At 37.4% G+C, this 19,309-nt stretch overlaps 1 protein-coding gene and 1 long non-coding RNA gene across 4 annotated transcripts in view; one reads left to right on the top strand and one right to left on the bottom strand.

The window, feature by feature from the left end:
- The window catches only part of LOC140667864 (E3 ubiquitin-protein ligase MIB1-like), a 297,267-nt gene that overhangs the window by 109,200 nt on the left and 168,758 nt on the right, over positions 1–19,309 (bottom strand). The window lies entirely within an intron of this gene.
- The window catches only part of LOC140667872 (uncharacterized), a 248,724-nt gene continuing 237,107 nt past the window's right edge, over positions 7,693–19,309 (top strand). Inside the window, exons 1-2 of the long non-coding RNA XR_012047079.1 lie at positions 7,693–7,728; positions 8,112–8,154. This is a non-coding gene — a long non-coding RNA (uncharacterized lncRNA). The remainder of the gene's footprint in view (positions 7,729–8,111; positions 8,155–19,309) is intronic.

The following is a 19,309-nucleotide window of genomic DNA, read 5'->3' as shown; positions in this document are numbered from 1 at the left end:
TAAAAAAATTTCAAAATTTTGCGAAAAACAGATTTTCTGACTGTTGACTCGAACGAATAATCAATATTCGTGCTGGTCCATCTCTCGCGCTCATCTTCGAGGATTATAATATACGCGGTTGCGTGAATAATATCTCATTTTCCACGTGTCACGATGGCCATGTAATTTCAACCGATGCATGAATCTATACTACGCACGAGGAATCCTGTACAAATCGTCAGGCTGATTTGGTATCGGTTGGTCGACCACACATTATACGCATGGATCGCGCTTCGTTGGATATCGATAAATTCAACAATAGTTTTACCAATTATGTAATTAATTAATAATCAATAACATGCATAGTTCGGAGCTAGTTAGAATTTATAGTATATGCAATGAAATTATATGCAATGTATTTTAATGATTATGTTACTACAAAATTTTGTGTATGATAATACAAGAAGATGCATAATATACATAATACATACATTATCTTGTAATAGTTATCGCATATGTTTATTTTTTTTTCTTTTATATATTTATATAGCTACTCTAAGAATTAAAAGCTATATATACAAGATAAAATAAACGAGATGAAAACAAACGTATTTCAATAAATAGTTTTTGTTTGGAAATAATACTTTGACGACAGTATAACTGAAGAGAAATGAGGAAAAGTTTTTGCGCAGTAAAATGCGCGGATAATGGAAGGTTTTCCAACAAAGATATTTATTAATCAATTGAAGGAATTAGCCCGCGTGAGAAAAACAGCCATGTACAAAACAAACGTCCGGAATTACTCGAAGTTTTTTCCAGTTGATTCAATCCCGGTCGTATGCTTTCGCTTCGTTGCAACAACGCGGTCTTGCCTCAACCAACTAATTGCCATAGCCGATTTTTGTGGCTTTACGAGAATCCTAGATTTTTCGAACGTAGAGAAAGCGCAACCACATTAATTATCCACTTAATTAACAGCGAATGAACGTTGGTGACGAACGACGTGAGAATACGGGAGTAACCGTGCTTTCGCATTTTGATTAACCGCTTTATATCTTGGCAACTTTGAATTAAACTTGGGCGTCTTGAATTTTGATTTAATATTCTCCTCGTGTAAAAAATCCTTACTCATTAAGAAGAAAATAATTTTTTTATAAATATTATATCTTTATAATATTCGAAATTTTAATACAATTTCGAGGATACGTAGAAATTTTTTTGTCATTTTTTTTCTCTTTTTAAACGCGTTAATTAACGACACTAAGTTTTTAAATAAGCGGTTTTAGTGTGCAGAAATTTATAAGACCTTTGCGAGGTAGTAATTAACAGCGGTAACACACTTTTAAGAAAAGATTGTATGTAATAAACGTTCAAATTTAGTGTTTAAATAATTTTTCCGCATTTTTTTTTATTTACCATCATAGAAGAATTAAACGAGAAAAATAAGAAAAAATGAAACCATGTTTTAAGTATATTCATGCAACAATTATTTTCTGTACACATTCAAAAAAAAAAACGCTAGAAAAATTATTTAAATTTTATTTTAAGTATGTAAAACAAATATAAAGAAAAAAAAATCAACATATATGATACGAACAACACAGAATATGATTACACGAAATTACATGAAAATTAATAAACTGATTTTAAAATACATTCACGTTATCAACGATCCAAGTACGTCACGCGTACACGCGCGTATTCACGTATCTAATTAATAATAGATAGGAAGCACGCTCGCGTGTTCAATTGAACGTTGAATTCGACAGCGTCATTTTAATGACACGTCGTCATCGTAGGCGGTCTAGATCATGGTTGCGGTATTAATCCCAATTTAACATAACCAGTTGCAGCCAGATAGTAACAGCGAGGTCGGAGGAGCGCGCGAAGGGAGGTCAGGTAATCGTGAATTAGCATGATAATGGCCCAGTGTGGATCACGTTACGCGAGATAAGCAGCAATTTATGAGACGGGGATACGAGGGGCTTCGCCATCTCTCCATCTTATTATATACTTATTCACGCGTTCCCGTCGCGGATCTTTCGGTTGGAAACGACGGATTAGCTCGCGACGAATAGTCACTCCACAAAAAATCGTACCAAACAAAATATCACAATTTCCGCCATTTTTCGACAACGCAGTTATCAAATCTATCGAAAGTAATTTATTGAAATAGATAAGGTATCGCGCGAGTATAAGATCGTGATAAAAAAAAAAAAAAAAAAAAAAAAAAAAAAATCCGCGCATCAAAGAATCTTCTCTTCCAATTGTGACATCCGTTTCTTATGCGTCTCTCTGATAATGTAGTTCCTGACCGATCCAAAAGGCGCGGTATTACGCGTGGGAGCAGATCATAAGAGCTGCTCGTTTCTCGATTTACCTTCGATCGCATTAGCCATCTCATCTCGTTGATAACGAGCGGAGCTCCTACCGTTTCGCTGGAGAGCTCAAAGAAGCACGTCGTCTCGTTAGATCGCGTGGGGTAACAAAGGCGCATCGAACGGCAAAGGTCGACTAATCTATCAAAAGCGATATTCTATCGGTGCCATCATCTTATCGCGACCACGTTATCGATCCTCGGGACGAAGTGGCTTCTATCGGTCTTGTTCTGTGCCGAAGAAACCGAGAAAGCACACGCGAGAGGTAATTCATGCGGGAACCATACACTTTCTACTTATCGCGATGTGCGTCATATGTATGTGCGTTGTAAGAATGTGATAACGAGTTTTCTCCCGATCTACCTTTATGTAATAAAATCCACTGCATCGTGTAAATTACATTTTCTTTTCTGTATCAATATCATTTTCCTTTTATCTCTATTTAGAAAAAATATTCATCATATTAAAATATTTTCAAGGACTAATTAATATTTTATCTTTATGCATCCCCTATTTTGTGTGTGTATGTGTGTGTGTGTGTGTGTGTGCGCATAAAATATCTTCCATATCGTAATTTATCAAAATTTATACCGCATTGTTGAATGAACATACAATAAATATTTAATAAATATATGTTTTCATTTAGTAATTATTACTTCACATAAGTTCACAATCAGTATGAGATATATGATTTGGTCCGCTTGTTGAATACATAGTGTTCTAGATCCCAGATATAGCTGATGAGCCCCGATCATCGGCCTATCGGAAACCTAAGCCTAGCAATTCGAGACTAAAAGCGAAATCCGTAATAATAGTAAAACGAGCGCGCAATAATTGACACGTTGTAATCTCACGGCGCAAGTGGCGCGTAACGCACCATCATCCTAATCGTGCGTGATCAATCCCCGGATTGTCGTCGTGAGAAGCACCGTCATTGTGTAGGCTGTGCTTTGCGACTCGTGTTACCCGTGCTGCTTGTGCACGAAATGGCACGTCACGAGGCAACGCAAGACGCGCGGCGAGGTAAGCTCGAATTATGCGCTGCCTCAGGCATCGAACTTCCGGTTCGAGTTGCTAATGAACGACAGTTATCGCAAAATCGGTATAGATTCCGCCGCATAGATTATAATCCTCTTCGATCGATAACAGAATGTGCTACGCAGCAAACGCGTGCTGGATACCGAAGAATGTATTTACGTGTATGAGATGATAATGGAATAATTAAGTCTTATATGTAATAATAACTTTATATGCAGAATAATTTCGAGTTTCATCTTGTTTACACAATTCTCATAAAAGATGAATTTAATCCTTATTTATAAAATTTTATATACATACATTGTATATAGATGTATATGTATATGTGTATATAATAAAATAAAATATAATAAAATACAATAAAATAAAAATTAATTTTGCCACAATGACAGAGTTGTAGTGTATACAATATTATATTATAAAAAATATGTTTAAACTAATTAATACTTCAGATTGCGTATAATTAAATTTTTATATATTTGATCTTTATATTTAATAAAAAAAATTTAATGGATACGTACTTTTATAAAATATATAATAAACTCCGAAATTAAGCGGAAATAATAAAAAATCTAATTTCTATATAAATAATCTCTAATTGTATATAAATCTTAAACACGACGTGAAAATTTTATATATATTATACATATAATTTGATTGGCTGGCTAATTGGTGTGTGTAAAGCTGGTGTCTCGCTTCTGGAAACTCACTAATTGTTGAAAACTCTGACTTTATTTCTAATAATTCTAGAGTTATTTACAAATTAAACAAAATAGTTCAATTAAATCAAAAAATTGCTTAAGACAAACTAAAACCTCAAGTTCACGCTGTGTCTCACATTGTCTGTCAACGATTTGTTTTAAATTTCTTGCCAGATTTACTTGACAGTGTCACAATAGTTATACGAAAAAGTTCTATACATAAAAACTATTAAAATATTTATTAAACAAATTAGATCGCTCAAAACGTATCGCCAAACGTATAAATACCGCGATGAAATACCGTTCGATAGTTCTATTTTGATAGTTATATCGACTTTAATGAAATTTTCGTATCAGTCTGTAATCACTTTTAATTTCCATAGAGTTCTATGCGTAAAAATTATTGAAATATTTATTAAAAATATGAAAATATAAATTTATTAAAAATATTTATTAAACAAATTAGATTGGCCGCTGATCATATTTCGATCGTTCTATCGACTTTAAATGAGATTTCGTATTATTTCTTTTTTTGTTGTTCTGAAATTACTTATACTTTCTGAACAGAGTTCTAGGTATGCATAAAAATTAGAATATTTATTAAATAAATTAGATCAAGACGCCGCTATAACACGAAATCTTATTTATGTCCAACGCTTCAAACGATCTAATTTGTATAATTAATATTCTAATAATTTTTATACATATAGAATTTTGTAGAATTATTGCAGCACTTAAAATCGGATAAGAATGTTACAAAAATAGTCGGAGGACAAAGTACAACAAACCTGGCATCACAGTTTGTTCCGATTTTTTTAGACCATTCTTTTAATAGCACTATTTGTTAAAATAAAAAATTCTAGAACTATTAAAATTGAAGCTAAAATTAATCTCTCAATAATTAATAAATTTCCACAAAGTGAGACGCCAGCTACACACATACTTAAATGGAATTGTACAAAATATGCTATGCGATAATTGCGACAAAAAATTTCCGAATAATACGTAATAAATTACTTCATTTGTAATAAATTATCTAATTGCTCTCACAAAGCTCGATGCCATCCTAGGTCCATCAGTTTTCTAAGCCTTCGTTAATCCAACTATAAAACTCATAAAACATTCGCGCGACATTTTGCATGACACTTTCAATTTCGATGTATATTACGACTTGCAACGTTTATAGATACACGAAACCTACGTCAAACCGATACCTTCTTGCTTACGAATGATAACAAAATCATCGCGTAATTATATACATCAAAAAAAAAATTCAGTGCGTACTTTTTCACGAATTAATAGATAAATAATTAATAATTAATTAATTTATTCCCCTTCCCCCTCCCACAATCCAAATCACGTTTTTCGACGAATTCGCGAGCCTTGACACTCACGGATACCCATCGACATTCGGATCCTCCTCTGTAATGTTACAGAACTCGCGATGCTCATCGGTGGAGCAAATAATCGCCGAAATACGCCCGAAGCAATGGCGTACAGGAATATGGCGGCAAACGACGCAGTTGCACAGGATCGAAAGGTCGCGAGACGTCACCGATTGTTATAAATGCGTACGGAACAAATCTGTCTCAAGCTTATGGTCCTTAAACCTCGATCTACTTTCAATGTACACTTATCGCGTAAAATTGACGAAAACGACGACGTAGGACTACCATGACTCGCCTCGATTCGATCCCGATTTGACTTGGCAACACTTGGCTCGGCTCGGCTTGTCTCTGCTCATTTTTTTCGCTCAGCTCCGTGGCCACTGTGCAACTGAGTCACGTGTTGATCTCTGTAGCGGGGATGGTGTAATGCGACCAATGTTGCGCGTACCAATCGTCCGCGATGTTCTTAATACGTTTCGCGCTACACGTGTTAATTCTCTATATTCTTTGCTTCGCGACAATATAATAGTAATTGTTCTCCACACAGGGAAAATATAATAATAAAAATTAGTATAAATTACGAAGAAGAGAATTTTCGAAAAAATTCCCTGAATCCCCATAAAATTCCATGAGATTTCCCTATTTTTGCAGATGTAAAAGAAATTTCTGAGAATGAGTTTTCCATGCTTTCCCAGGGAATAAACACACCCTGTATACGTATAATAATATAGAGCACTTCATACCACTACTGATACATTAGAGCTTCGTCGCACGAGTGACAAGGTTACCACGCACATTGTAAACAAACGTGTAACTTGATGTTTACATAGCGTTAAATACCACGTGTGAATTATTTCATCATCGTCACATAAAATATTTAACGTACTATAAACTAAAAAATGCAAAATATATATTTTGTTCTTTTTGTTTTTAATTAATTATTAATAAACAGATGTTTCAATCACGTCTTCTCGTTGATTCGATTTTGCCGCATTTTTAGTTTGCAATTCCGGAATAAATTAATTGACGAAAAATTAAAAGCTCGAAATATATGTATGTAAATCCAAACAATGTGTTAAAGAAACAATTACGGCGATAAAATATGATAATTCATAATTTATTCTATCCTCTTCGATTCTTCATTAAAATATATAAATCGTACGGAATAGCTGCGTTGATATGTATTTATCAAAGCAGATATTTCACCCAATGTATAACATTTCAAAACAAGAATCAACGTGGACGGCAGGGAATAAGAATTATAAATTAGTTAATACATTTTCATCACGATAATTGCTTTAATAATGTTTGGATTCAAATGTATTTCGCATCGCATTTTGATATTTACGATTTAAATATATTCTACCCGTTGTTTTCAGATCGAGAGCATCAAGTAACGCGTAAATCGTCGGATCAAAAGAGATTCAAGTAACTCATCTATTAAATATCTCATTTATTAAATATTTATTGACAGTTGATTTGAAATTCAAAGGACAAAATAATCCGCGTTTAGAAGTATAATACGACGACAGACAGAGCGTCTCACTTTGATACCTGTTCTCTATTTTGTCAGCGCGTGAATGACAAGGTCACGTAACAGTAGCGAGCTCTGTGCCACGAATGACGCTTGATTTCCCCCACTTTTTACTACTATGAAATATTTAATGTATATACTACAAAATAAGAGAATTTATTTGTATAGTAGTAAAAGGTGGGGGAAATCAAGCGTAGTCGTGGCACAGAGCTCGCTACTATTTACGTGACCTTGTCATTCACGCGCTGACAAAAGAGAGAACAGGTACCAAAGTCAGACGCTCCGTCTGTCGTCGTATTATACTTCTGAAATGTAATTCGCGAGAAATATGTATATCGAAAGATTATTATAGTAATTATAACTAGTTTGCGATTGATTTCTTATTTATAAACGAGGTACATATGTGTGCAAGAATATTGCGCCAAATTATACGTGAGGTTGGCGGTACATTTTTTGGGTTAGTTTAGACTCGTTAAGCAAATTCTTTGTGCGATCTTTTCGCCTTTTTTCGTCAATGTATAATAAAATACGTATCGCGTACGATTAATTATCAAGTGTGTCGTCCAAAGTAGTGCAATCGCGTTTTCTTTTCTGTTAATGCGTGTGTAAGATCGATAATTTTGCGAATGCCATGAAGAAGTATCAAATGTTATGAATAAGAGAGCAAGAGGAAGCCCGAGGGAAGGCATTGGGCAACGGCAGACCGGAAAGTAAATAATTTATAATTTATTTATTATTTATTTTCATTATGAAGTAATTGCTTTGCGTTGAATTTTACATTAAGATGTAATATATTACGTATAAAATATTCTAGAGATTTTAAATATATATATCTTGAAATATATGTATACAAAATATATATAAAATATTTTATATATATTTATACATATTTCTACATAAAATTATCTAGATACTTATATAAGAATTAAATTTATTTTTTTTTTAAACTACATAATTTTTTAAGTACAGCATTTAAAAAAAACAAATTAGAAATAATAAAAATATTATATTGTGCGTAATAATTTAAAAATGTTAATTATTCTGTGTAAAATAAATACTCTTTTGTAATTTAAATATATCTCTTTTTTTATAGGTCAGAATTATGTATTACAACTCTGCCGTTGTACATCGTATCGGTGAGTCAAAGAAATTTTGCTTTTATAATATGTGTATATGTATGTACATATACTATATAGTGTAAGGAAAACATACAATATATATATATATATATATATATATGTACATGTAAATAATTATGTATGTATGTATGTATGTATGTACATATAAATATATTTAAAAATTTTATTTAATTTATTATAATCATTATAATATAATTATAGAATTATATATTTATAGAATTATATTATATTATTCCTTTATATAGACGAAATTAATAATAAAATATGAACATATAAATACAATTTGAATTATCGTAAATAGAATAAGGACTTTTAATAAATGCAAAAATAAAATTCTCCTCTTTTTAATAAATATTTTATAATTTAATAATGTAATAATTATTAAAAATAGCATTTATAACATGCAAATATCTCCATACAGTGAGACGATTGATTTAACTAATTGTGAGTAAAATGCAGTGTGAAAAATGGCTATTTTTATACGATATTTAAACAAGAGTACAGGATTGTTCATCTTTTCTTCAGCTTATCTTCTCTTATATTATATCGCAAATCACTCTACACCGAATGTTCAAATTACGACGTGCCTCGAGGAATATCCGTGGTATCGATCGGCTATGCGTGAGATGTACCATAGATGCGCCGTAGATGCCTCGTGTACATACACAAACGGACACATAACTCCGTTTCAGGAATATCGCGCAATCGCTCTCTGTTTCAGGAACATTGTCACGATTACTCGCGTTGCAGAAATGGCACCGAACGCAACGTGATATACGAACAAATCCTTCGCGCTCACCTTCGCTATTTGAATCAAAATGATACTTATGTAAAAATAAAATAAGAAAATTTTCAAAATCTTATATTTCGAAATATTTGCAGTAATTTGCAGTAACGTCGTATGCCGCGTAATGAATATATGTATATTTTCAGTAGATGTCAAAATAACACGCAAGACGAACGCACACTCTGATAAGATTATTAACAATTATTAATTATTAATTATTAAATCAGTTTTGTTTTAGCATAGCTTAAAAATATTGTTTCTTCTCTCAATTTTTCGTGTTTAAATTTTGTAATGTCATAATCTTTGATTAAACGGCCATTTTCTCATCGCTTTCTCATAAACCGATTTGTGCTCGAGCGTCATCCAAGCTACAGCATCCGAGTTCGCGGCTCTGATATATTGCGGATAAATTATCTATTGCGCTGATCAGCCATGCGCGAAATGCGTCGAGATATGCGCCGTGGCTGATGGAACGTATGCATGCCTGAGGCATATCATTGGACTACGGCAACGGCGATATGTTCCTTTCGAATACGATTCCCCACAGGATGTTTGCGGATATCCTTCTATTCGAGTTATGTTGCCGGAACTGCGCCGAAGTAACCCGATACAACGTAACGCAGCCCGAGAGATCGATAACCGGATGTTGATTTCGTATATTTAGCGAAGCGACGCGTTTTTCAATCATTTTATTTGATATCGAAAGATTCTACAGGATAGGAACGTTGCTTTCCCCCCCCCCCCCTCTCTCTCTCTCTCTCTCTCTCTCTCTCTCGATTTTAAAGAATAACATATATTCCATGTAATCTTCCTCTTTTATACTTAGACATTTGTGTTTCCTTCTCAAGAACAATTCAATTCACATTGCACAGCTTCTATTTGCACAACGCATCACAGTTACGAAAGTAATGTTTTACAGTTAATTACACGATTCTATCGCGCCGGAATGAGTTACCCGTTACATGGTCAACTTGCAGAAATTGCATCTCGGAATGTGCCGTACAGCTGCTGCGCGCGAGGCAACGCGTAATTAGACTTGGCGAACGAACGTTTTCGACTAAAATGTAGCACAAACCGTCGAGCCGCTTCTACTCCCTAATGATGTTATTCTTAATTCTACTAAATCCTCAGGGTTGCAGTCTTCTCTGCAACACGCGCGATCCAATTGCTCTAGTGTTTCAGCGAGATAGTAATCTTCAATTGTATGATTGCAAGATTCATTCGGGGTGTATGTGCATGAATATATGTCTTGTTAAGTTTTAAATAAAGTAAACATCTCGTAAATTAATTTATCGGTATTGCTTTTATTTACTATAATTATATATGTAAATTTTGTGATAAACAATAACGTTGCAAGTGTTTTGCACATGTTTGCCGCTGTTGAAAATATTTCGAACGAAGAAATCTAGATTAATCGCGTATTTTTATATATTGACTTGAGGGATGTATCCAGAGGAAGAGAGAAAGAGAGCGAGAGAGAGAGAGAGAGAGAGGAGGGGAGGAGAGAACGCGTAAGATCTCGCGAATGCATACGCGTGCATGAATCATGTATATCGGCGAATTCGTGAATCAGAAATGCGCATGCGTACGTCCCTTTAGAGTGTTACACCAGTCGGGAAATCGACGACTGTCTGCATAAATGTTTCCGCGGCGGTCGCCTCTTCCTCCTACAAATGTCACCCTCGTGTCACAAAGATGGTCGATCGATAGTCGACATATATCACGAACGACCCGACGATATTTTTAACGATTGACAACATTAAAATATTTTGCCATACTTTGAATTCTGAAATAACAATAACAAAATATTCTGCCATACTTTGAATTCTGAAATAACAATCTCATAAGTTCGATGTGTGATCGCTGGCAAGGCGAAGAGTCCGGCGACCACTTATGCCGAGCAGGGGATCGACGTCGATCTCCCTCCCCCCTCCCCCTCCCCCTCCCCCTCCCCCTCCCCTGAAAGCTACGACCTTGAGCCGACGAAGTTTGAAACATCGTTCGGGTCACAGGTGTCCCGCGATTCGTGCCGCGAAACTTTATCGTCCCGCCGGCCACGAGGATGATTTTGCCAGGATGCAACACGACTGGCGGGATAGAAAACGGTTAGGCGAGCGCGATGCGTTGCATCGCGCCGCGACCCAACCGGCGAAACTTGCCGAGCCCGAGGAGGATCTCGCGTTGATGTAATTTCGAGCGAGTTTACTGCATTCACGCCGGCGCCGGCGTTGCAACTGCAATTACTCGCAACACGCCGAGCACCTTCGTGGCGTTCAGCGAAGAGAGAGACGGGTCGTTGACCTTAACGAGCGTTATGCAGACATAGCTTACACAAGGAGAAAGAAGAAGGGAAAACGGAACACAGCACGATAGCGTTTATTTTAGAGCGAGGAATTGCTAAATTGCAAGAATTTCATTAGACAAGCTGAAAAAGATACGGGAAAAAAAAACCTTTATTTTTGAGTATTATTAAAAGGATATGTTACTTAAATACATTCATATAATATTGATAATTAGATACATTCGTATAATAACTCGCGTGGCATGTTTGATGACCAAGGAAGTCAATATTACAGTAATTATTACATTTTAATCAGAATTTATATGGAGCGAATAAAATAATTATGCGTTAAATCGTAATAAGCAGACCGTGATAACAATTTAATTTCGCATTATAAGCGCGATGTGAATTACGAGGTATTTTGCGTTAATAAAAGGCGACGCAGGCTAAAACGACGCAGTTAATCGAATCACAAAACGATTTGCATTTCGCAAAAGTTGAAACGATCGAAGTGAAAACCAGCGCGGGAATAACGCGCGACGCGATAAGCCAAAGTGATAAAAACGAAGATGGTCGGACAAACGTGGTCTGCCGGATACACGCTCGTGATATGTGTACATTCCATGACTCTGTAAAGAAAGATAACGGACGCGGAAAGAGGAGCGGTAAAGCAGGCGAAAAGGGGGAAAAAGGGAGGAGAGGAGGGAGGAGGAACGTGCCCTTTCCCTCTGTCGTTTACGTGACCTTTCATCCGCGCTACAGTTGGGCGAAGGAGTATCGAAGGAGGTCGTAAAGAATTTTAAAAATGGAGCAAAGGCGCGCTCTGCCTTCGGCTGCTTCTCCAACTCGTGACTAACACCGTCCTCCGCCCTTCGAAACCCTCTACCCGCCGACACTCCAACCGCTACTATTGCCCCCTCCCCCCGCTCATCCTTCGCCAGTACATCCCCCAGACCCATCCCCGTCCCCGTCCCCGTCCCCGTCCCCGTCTTTCTGAATAAATTCACGTTCTCTCCCGGGAGGAATACGAGAATAAACGTAAGTAAACAAATCAGGAGATAAAATTGCGAACGTGCCGCACATTTTTCTACGATCTAACCGCGCTAAGGCATTATTTAATTCCCCGTACGGGAACGTGACTCGGCAGTTTTAAGCGGCCGCGTATTTCCGGTTACCTCGCGTCGCCACCGCTTTCTAATATCTGCCGGCTTTTTATCCGACGATCATTTTAAATGAGAATTAAATGAGAAAACTTCACGAATCGTCCATGTTCGCTCAATCACGTCCGTCCGGTCGGTGATTCTCTTATTTTCTTTTATTTGTACTCGAGAAAGAACACGACGTATTACGTAGAACAATATCGCTCTTATCAGGCAATGATGACAACTGGTAACTATTGCAAAGACGTACGTCAAGTTGATTCGCGTTCGTATCGATTGACTCGAAGAAGATGTCTCGAAGAATGTCTCCGAGAGATTCCTCCAGTGGGATTCTCGCAGGGTTACGGCCTTGCTTATTTTCTGGCTAACCTGTTGTACCGCGAAGATAAAGCGACGGTACCGTGCAAGTCCGCCATCGCAGTGCTCCGGAGTTATCGAGGAGTGATCAGCTTTACGAGCTGATCATCCTTTATGAGCTCCTACTTCCTCTCCTTGGCGTTCCTTACCCTTTGCCCTCTCGGTCAGGCCAGGTTTACCTTAGCGATTGTCATTCATGGTAGACCTCGCTCGTAAAGTATTCCTCTTCCTGCCTTCCTACGCGTATCCTCGTGCTACTGCCTTCCTACGTTCTTATCGACGTACCATGTCAGCGCTTTCCTCCGATCGAGTATTCGTCATTTATTGCGAACACGAGAAAGAACGATCAAAACAAATGAGACTGATTGTGAGAAAAACGCAAAAGAATCCACCTTCTTGAAAAATGATATAATTTATTATTAATATAAATTTTTAAAGTTGGTAACAAGAGAATAAAAAATGAAATTATATCTAAATACTTTCCTCGTAAAGTGTCTCAAGACAATTTTTTCCAAGCGATTAATATTAATATTATTTTTATGCATTTTACGCTACGTATATTTTCCCCCAAAAAAATTTCATCTATGCTATATACAAACAGATAGAAAGATGACTTTATTTTGAAGAAATTAATTTGTATCTCTCGAAAGGGATCTTTTTCGTCCTCCCTGATAAATCTTGTTTGAAAACGATGATCCTCGACACCGTGAAATGAAATAGAGATGAAAGTGGCTGGCGCAGCACGCGAATGATAAACGATAGTGTTTATGTTGGACACAGAATCGCTATGGAAATGCCCGTTTATTTGATCCATCATCGTGACCACGACACGAACTCTCTCCCCTTTCTCCCCATCCCTCTCGGTCTGTCTGTCGTTGGACGCAGATCTCGCTCGTAAAGCTCGCACTTCGCACCTAGTTTTACATGCTGGCTTCCGTTTATGCCTTTGTCGTTGTACGATCTGCGTTTGTCAGCGTTTCAAGGAAACAAACAGTAACAAGTCTATATTTTCCGTTCTTTATGACTCGTTTTGAAAGTCATGGAATAACGAAGTAAAAAAAAAAAAAAAAAAGCAAAGACAAATTTATTTAAATAAACAAATAAAAAAATAATGTTACTTTTGCATTCATCCTTTGTGATTTCTATTAAAACGAATCTCATCACTACCGAATAAAAGTTATCTGAAACATTTTTCTCATATGCTTTATGATACTTTCTCTCTGAATAAGAGGAGGAAAATCTTTTTCCACTTTAATGCGCACACCTAATATCCTCGGCGCCAAGAATTAAATGCAGATGCTCTGCGATGTATTTTGTAGAAGGTGCAAGGTATATTAAACGGCAGTGTGCGGCATACGAGTGTTTCATATAGTAGAAATGAAATTATCTTAAATCAAGATAATTATGCGAGCAAATCTGTATGGATTACGAGTAACAAGCATATCCGTGCAACATTGATTTTATATGATATTATTTATTTATGTGATATTATTTTCAGCAAACGTGCTATTCATATAAAACTCGAAATATACGTATCACAAGATGAAAGATTAATCATAAGTTGAATAGGGAGCATAAATCAAGTTGGATCATGGACATATATTAAAAAGTTGTATTCAAGATTTCAGAAAAAAAATTTTCTTGAGAATAATAAAAATTTATAATGATATATAATCTGATATACTGTTGATTTTTAGCAATAAATATCAATGATTTAAATATAAATAATAGAAGATGTAACATTTTTGCTTCTCACTTAACCCGTAATTGTAGGCGGCGCGTTTAATTTTCCTCGAGGAAAAATGAAAAAGACGGTTAGGCAGAAAAAACTCATTCATTAGAACTTTTTACACTCGACATAAGGGTTCGTCGTCATACTTCTCAAGTCGAGCACGTGCGCTGTGTTACGTCAACGTTTTCGAAATATTCGCACGGCACTAATGATACACACATAGCGCAAAAAAGAAACAAAAAAAACACAATAGAAATAATCGCAATTCCATAAATGTGCACGTATGTATATATATATATATATATATATATATATATATCAGTAGAAAAAGTACAGATCGAAAATGAGTGTTGTACCGTTGTAAAATTTAATGGAGTATAAAAGCATAAAATGAGCCAAGTATATTTTAAGCGAACAAAATATTGGGTAACTATAAAAAATTGAACTCTAATATATCCCATGTGACAGGAGAAAAATAATTAAAATGTATTAATCCTTAGCCTGGTAAATGTTATATGTCGCTATATTTTATTGTTGAAAGATAACAGCTGTACCAATTCGTAACGTTTTGCAGTTATGCGCACAATATATACGAAAAACTAGGTCATACATAAAAAAAATATATAAGTATAACCGGTATTGTATTTTTTTCTTTTCCACTGCAAAATGTATCGATCGTATGTCTCGTTCATGTTTTCGCTCCAGTCACTATCACGCTTCTGATAACGCATTTATTTATATAAATCAACTCGTTTAAATTCGATAAATTTAAATATATATTTTTCCTACCGCATAGATATAATGTCAAGCTAGTATAGCTTCTGAACCATCGACATTTTGACGTGAATTAAAGTATTCAGTAAAAAATTGCATTTTTCATGAGTCCTTTTTTTTTTAATCTGAGCATAAATACTTTCAGAGTGAAAGGCTAAAGTTTAAGAAAAAAATGGATGGAAGTTGGTAATAACCGGTTAGTCGGGATCGTGAATATACGTTAGAAAATAAGTTAAAATCTCTATAATATCGGTGAATATATGCAAACATGCACCGATACAAATGGGGTGTGTCGCGTGTAACAAGTTTTAATATACAACATGCGACTCCTTCCTTCCATTCACACACACATACACATACGATAGGCTACGGATAATAAAAATCTAGGTCAAAGATAGAAAGTTATGAAATTTTCATATTAAACTTTTCCTTTCCTCTTCCTCCCGAGAAGCGTCCGTAAATTTACATATCAAAATAAAATACGTGATTGAACGCAATGCGTTCTGAAATTCGATCATTTAATATCCGATAATATCAGTGATGTAAGATCCTGTAAGATAAGAGATAGTATTTTAAACTTTAGATAAAATAGATGCAGGGCAGTGAGAAGCGTAATCAAAGCGAAGTAGCTTCATTGTATTTCGAAGGAGACAAGAAAAGACTCGTTTAAAAGTCTGTAAAGTATGGTTCGACTAGAAAAGAGAGGGAAAGGGAGAGGAGGGAGGTGGGCAATGGACACGGCGATGCGCTTCCATTGTTAAATTCCTATTGTTCCAGTGCTAATCACTTAATAATATTAATTAGAGGAAACCTGCGAGAGAAACGAGACATATATATATATATATATATATATATATATATATCTAGAGTAGTAGAAGCTATGCATCTTCAGCCACTAGACGGATTCGTCAGGAAAATCCATTTCGCAGTACTTCGCTACTTATCGCGTCCAGATTGAGACGCCGCGAGGCAGAAATGGATTATCCCGGGGAAGGAGAAAAATCGGCGTTTGCTCCGCCATGCTGAGCGGGGGAGAAAGAGAGAGAGAGAGAGAGAGAGAGAGAGAGAGAGAGAGAGAGAGATATTTCGCGACGTATTTCGGAAGCTGTCGATTTACTTTCACCGTGTTCGAAAAACAGCGCTGTTCATTTGCGGAACGGCAAATAGACGTATCGAGCGCGAGTTATTTATCGTTTTCGCTGGCACATAACGTTCCATCTGATACCGTATCCAGCTGCTTTATTAACGAGATTGTGTAACGAAGAAAAATTTATCGTTCAGGGAATTTACGTGTAATGGGGGGGGATTTACGCATTAATGCAATTGTTTCTTCCGCTCTATTAATCGCGGCTCTCGAAAAATTATCTACCGGGTGTTTGGCATGCGTTTGACATCGCGTGACATTTTCCGCGCGCGCGCGATCCATTCGGCGGCAGACCCTCGATAATTATCAGAGCGTTATTACGACTGTTATACGGCTTTACCTCGTCAAATATCTACACTGGAAAATGACTGACAACGGAAACTAGCGTGAATTTCGATATGATACTCTTGCGGGACACACACTCGCGCCAGGAAATGTCCGGCCGCATACAAACTTTTAGCGAAATTTCCGGAATTCGTAGAATTTCCAGCATTTATTTGCGGAACGTTTAAAATGTGCTGATGGTAATGGCCTGAATTATTCACCGGTCCTATAAAATGTCCATCGGCCTGATTAATGAGTTCTGGCCGGAGGAATGTTTTTTTTTCTCTTTTTTTTTTTAATAAATTTTATAGTATGCGCGCGCGAACGTGAATGGCATTATGAATAGAGACCACTGACAAAAGCATTCTATAATTCTTCTCGGTAACGTTCGCGCGTCGCGTCGTTCCTATCGGTAACAACGTCGATCGAAGCGGCACGTCGACGGGGAGATCGATAACGGCGGACTTACTCTTTGAAACTATGTCGAATGCGTGGCGGAGCCATTAAATTTCGACGTATAATAAATAACTGGAAAGAATACCGGCAGTATTGTATATATCGGTACAGCACTGATTCATATCAATGATTGATCGCGAGCTGGATACTCCAGGAGGCTCGAACGCTCGTTTCAGACTCGATCGAACGAGAGAACGATAAAGATCGTTTGCGAAGCTGATCCTACGAGACAAAAGACACATTGCAATCTGGTAAATCTTTTTACTAACGATCGAATTGTTATATTTTCAAGAGGAAGAGAGAGAGAGAAAGAGATAAATGTCGATTCGCTCGGATCTCCCACCACAAATCCACTTATACAAGAAAAATAACATTACGCTATTACATGAAAAAAAGAAGGGGCATGCTAGATATATATATATCAGTATGTTGTAAAAAACGTGGCGTTTTTTAAAAATAAATTGTGAGAAACACTCAGAGTGTATGTTCTGTCAGAGTATAAAAAATAAAATACAATTAAACTAATTGTAAGTCGAACTAAATAATAAAATTTCAATTAAAACTTTAGCTGAGACACAATTATTATCGAGTTAGACGGAAACTAAATACATGTTGTAAGTGAAGAGTGGAAGAGTATATCTCCATTATGGAGGACGCTGAAAATGAAAGAGTTAATACAGCGAACAGTAATCCATCTAAAAATCGAAAGACAATCGCAATAGCCATATAATACTGTTACCGGGCCTGTGCAACGAGACGAGTTTGGTCACGTCCGCTTTTGTCAAGAGATCGCGATTTTTCTAGAAAATATCGAGATTACGTTGGAACAGACGGGATAACGGGCGGTAAAGCGCTTTTCGCGAGGACAAGAGGATCGCGGAGAACAAATATACATTCGTTGAAAAAGGATTCTCGCCATTGAAGACTTAATCGTTTCTCTCTGTCTCTCTCCTTCTCTCCTTCTCTCTCTCTCTCTCTCTCTCTCTCTCTCTCTCTCTCTCTCTCTCTCTCTCTCTCTCTCTCTCTCTCTCTCTCTCTCTCTCTTTCATTCGATCTTTTGCCGATCGGGAACCGTACTGGACAATAAAACGAGGTAACGCGTCGCATTATCGTTTTCTTCATCGCCATTCCTTGTGTGTTCCGGGTATCGGTGGCGCACATAAAGGATATATATATATATATAGGAGTTCCATCAGAGCGATCTCGAAACAAGAACAGTATCTATCGTCTTTCCTGAATAATTCATTCCCCCGGATAATACCGCGACTTAAAACGCGATTCACTGTATTCGGGATATCCAGGATCGCCGGAACATTCAGGATTGGATTATTCCTCCGTATACGATCCACCTTGGCCTTTTCCCATTGCTTCCCCCTCCTCCTTCATCGCCTCTCTCTTGCCTCGCCTCGCCACCTACTTCAAATTATCCAGCCAGGTGTGAATTCACCACATCCCGGATGGATCTCTCGATTCTTCAGCCGCGGGATTCGTCAGCGGATGCCGCCGCATGCCGGGTAAGAGGCGAACGCATTTCTAATATCTGTCTGCGAGATCGGTCTACGCGGCGGTGTCTCCTTCTCGCCCTCGTACGCCGGAGGTGTATCGCTCCGTCTCTTTCTCGGGCCGAGCCGGAGGCTCCTCTTTTTGCCCAGTCCGCACACACTGGGATCAATAATGCACCAACCACTCGCTGCTCTCACCCCTCTCCTTCTCTTTCCTCTTGAAAACCGTACCAGCACCCATCCACCCAGCACGCCCGTACGCCTCCCGTACTTTCCCTCACCTCCCTCCCCTTCCCTTCCCTTCCCTTCCCTTCCCTTCTCTTCTCTTCTCCTCCGCCACCCCCGCGCCAGTTTCTCCCCTCTCCCCCCTGACACTGTCTCTCTCGCATTCGTGCGCCAGTCAAGTACAGCGGGAACTATCCCCGCCGCCTTTTCCATCCTCACAATTCCGTCTCTCTTCCGTACAGGGAAGGAAGGAGGGGGAGAGAGAGGAGGGAGAGAGAGAGAGATAAAGAGAGATGCAAGGCAGACTCTCGTCCCTTTCGTCTCGCGCGCACGATTTCTGCCACCCCTTCCCGTCGTCGATCTTCTTCGCGATGTTTCCGCCTCTCTCGCTCTCTCTCTCTCTCTCTTCC

This window comes from Anoplolepis gracilipes, chromosome 7 (genome assembly GCF_047496725.1).
Source record: "Anoplolepis gracilipes chromosome 7, ASM4749672v1, whole genome shotgun sequence".
Taxonomy (NCBI): Eukaryota; Metazoa; Arthropoda; class Insecta; order Hymenoptera; family Formicidae; genus Anoplolepis; species Anoplolepis gracilipes.
Note: the sequence above shows the minus strand (reverse complement) of the source record. Positions and strands in the feature narration are given on the sequence as shown.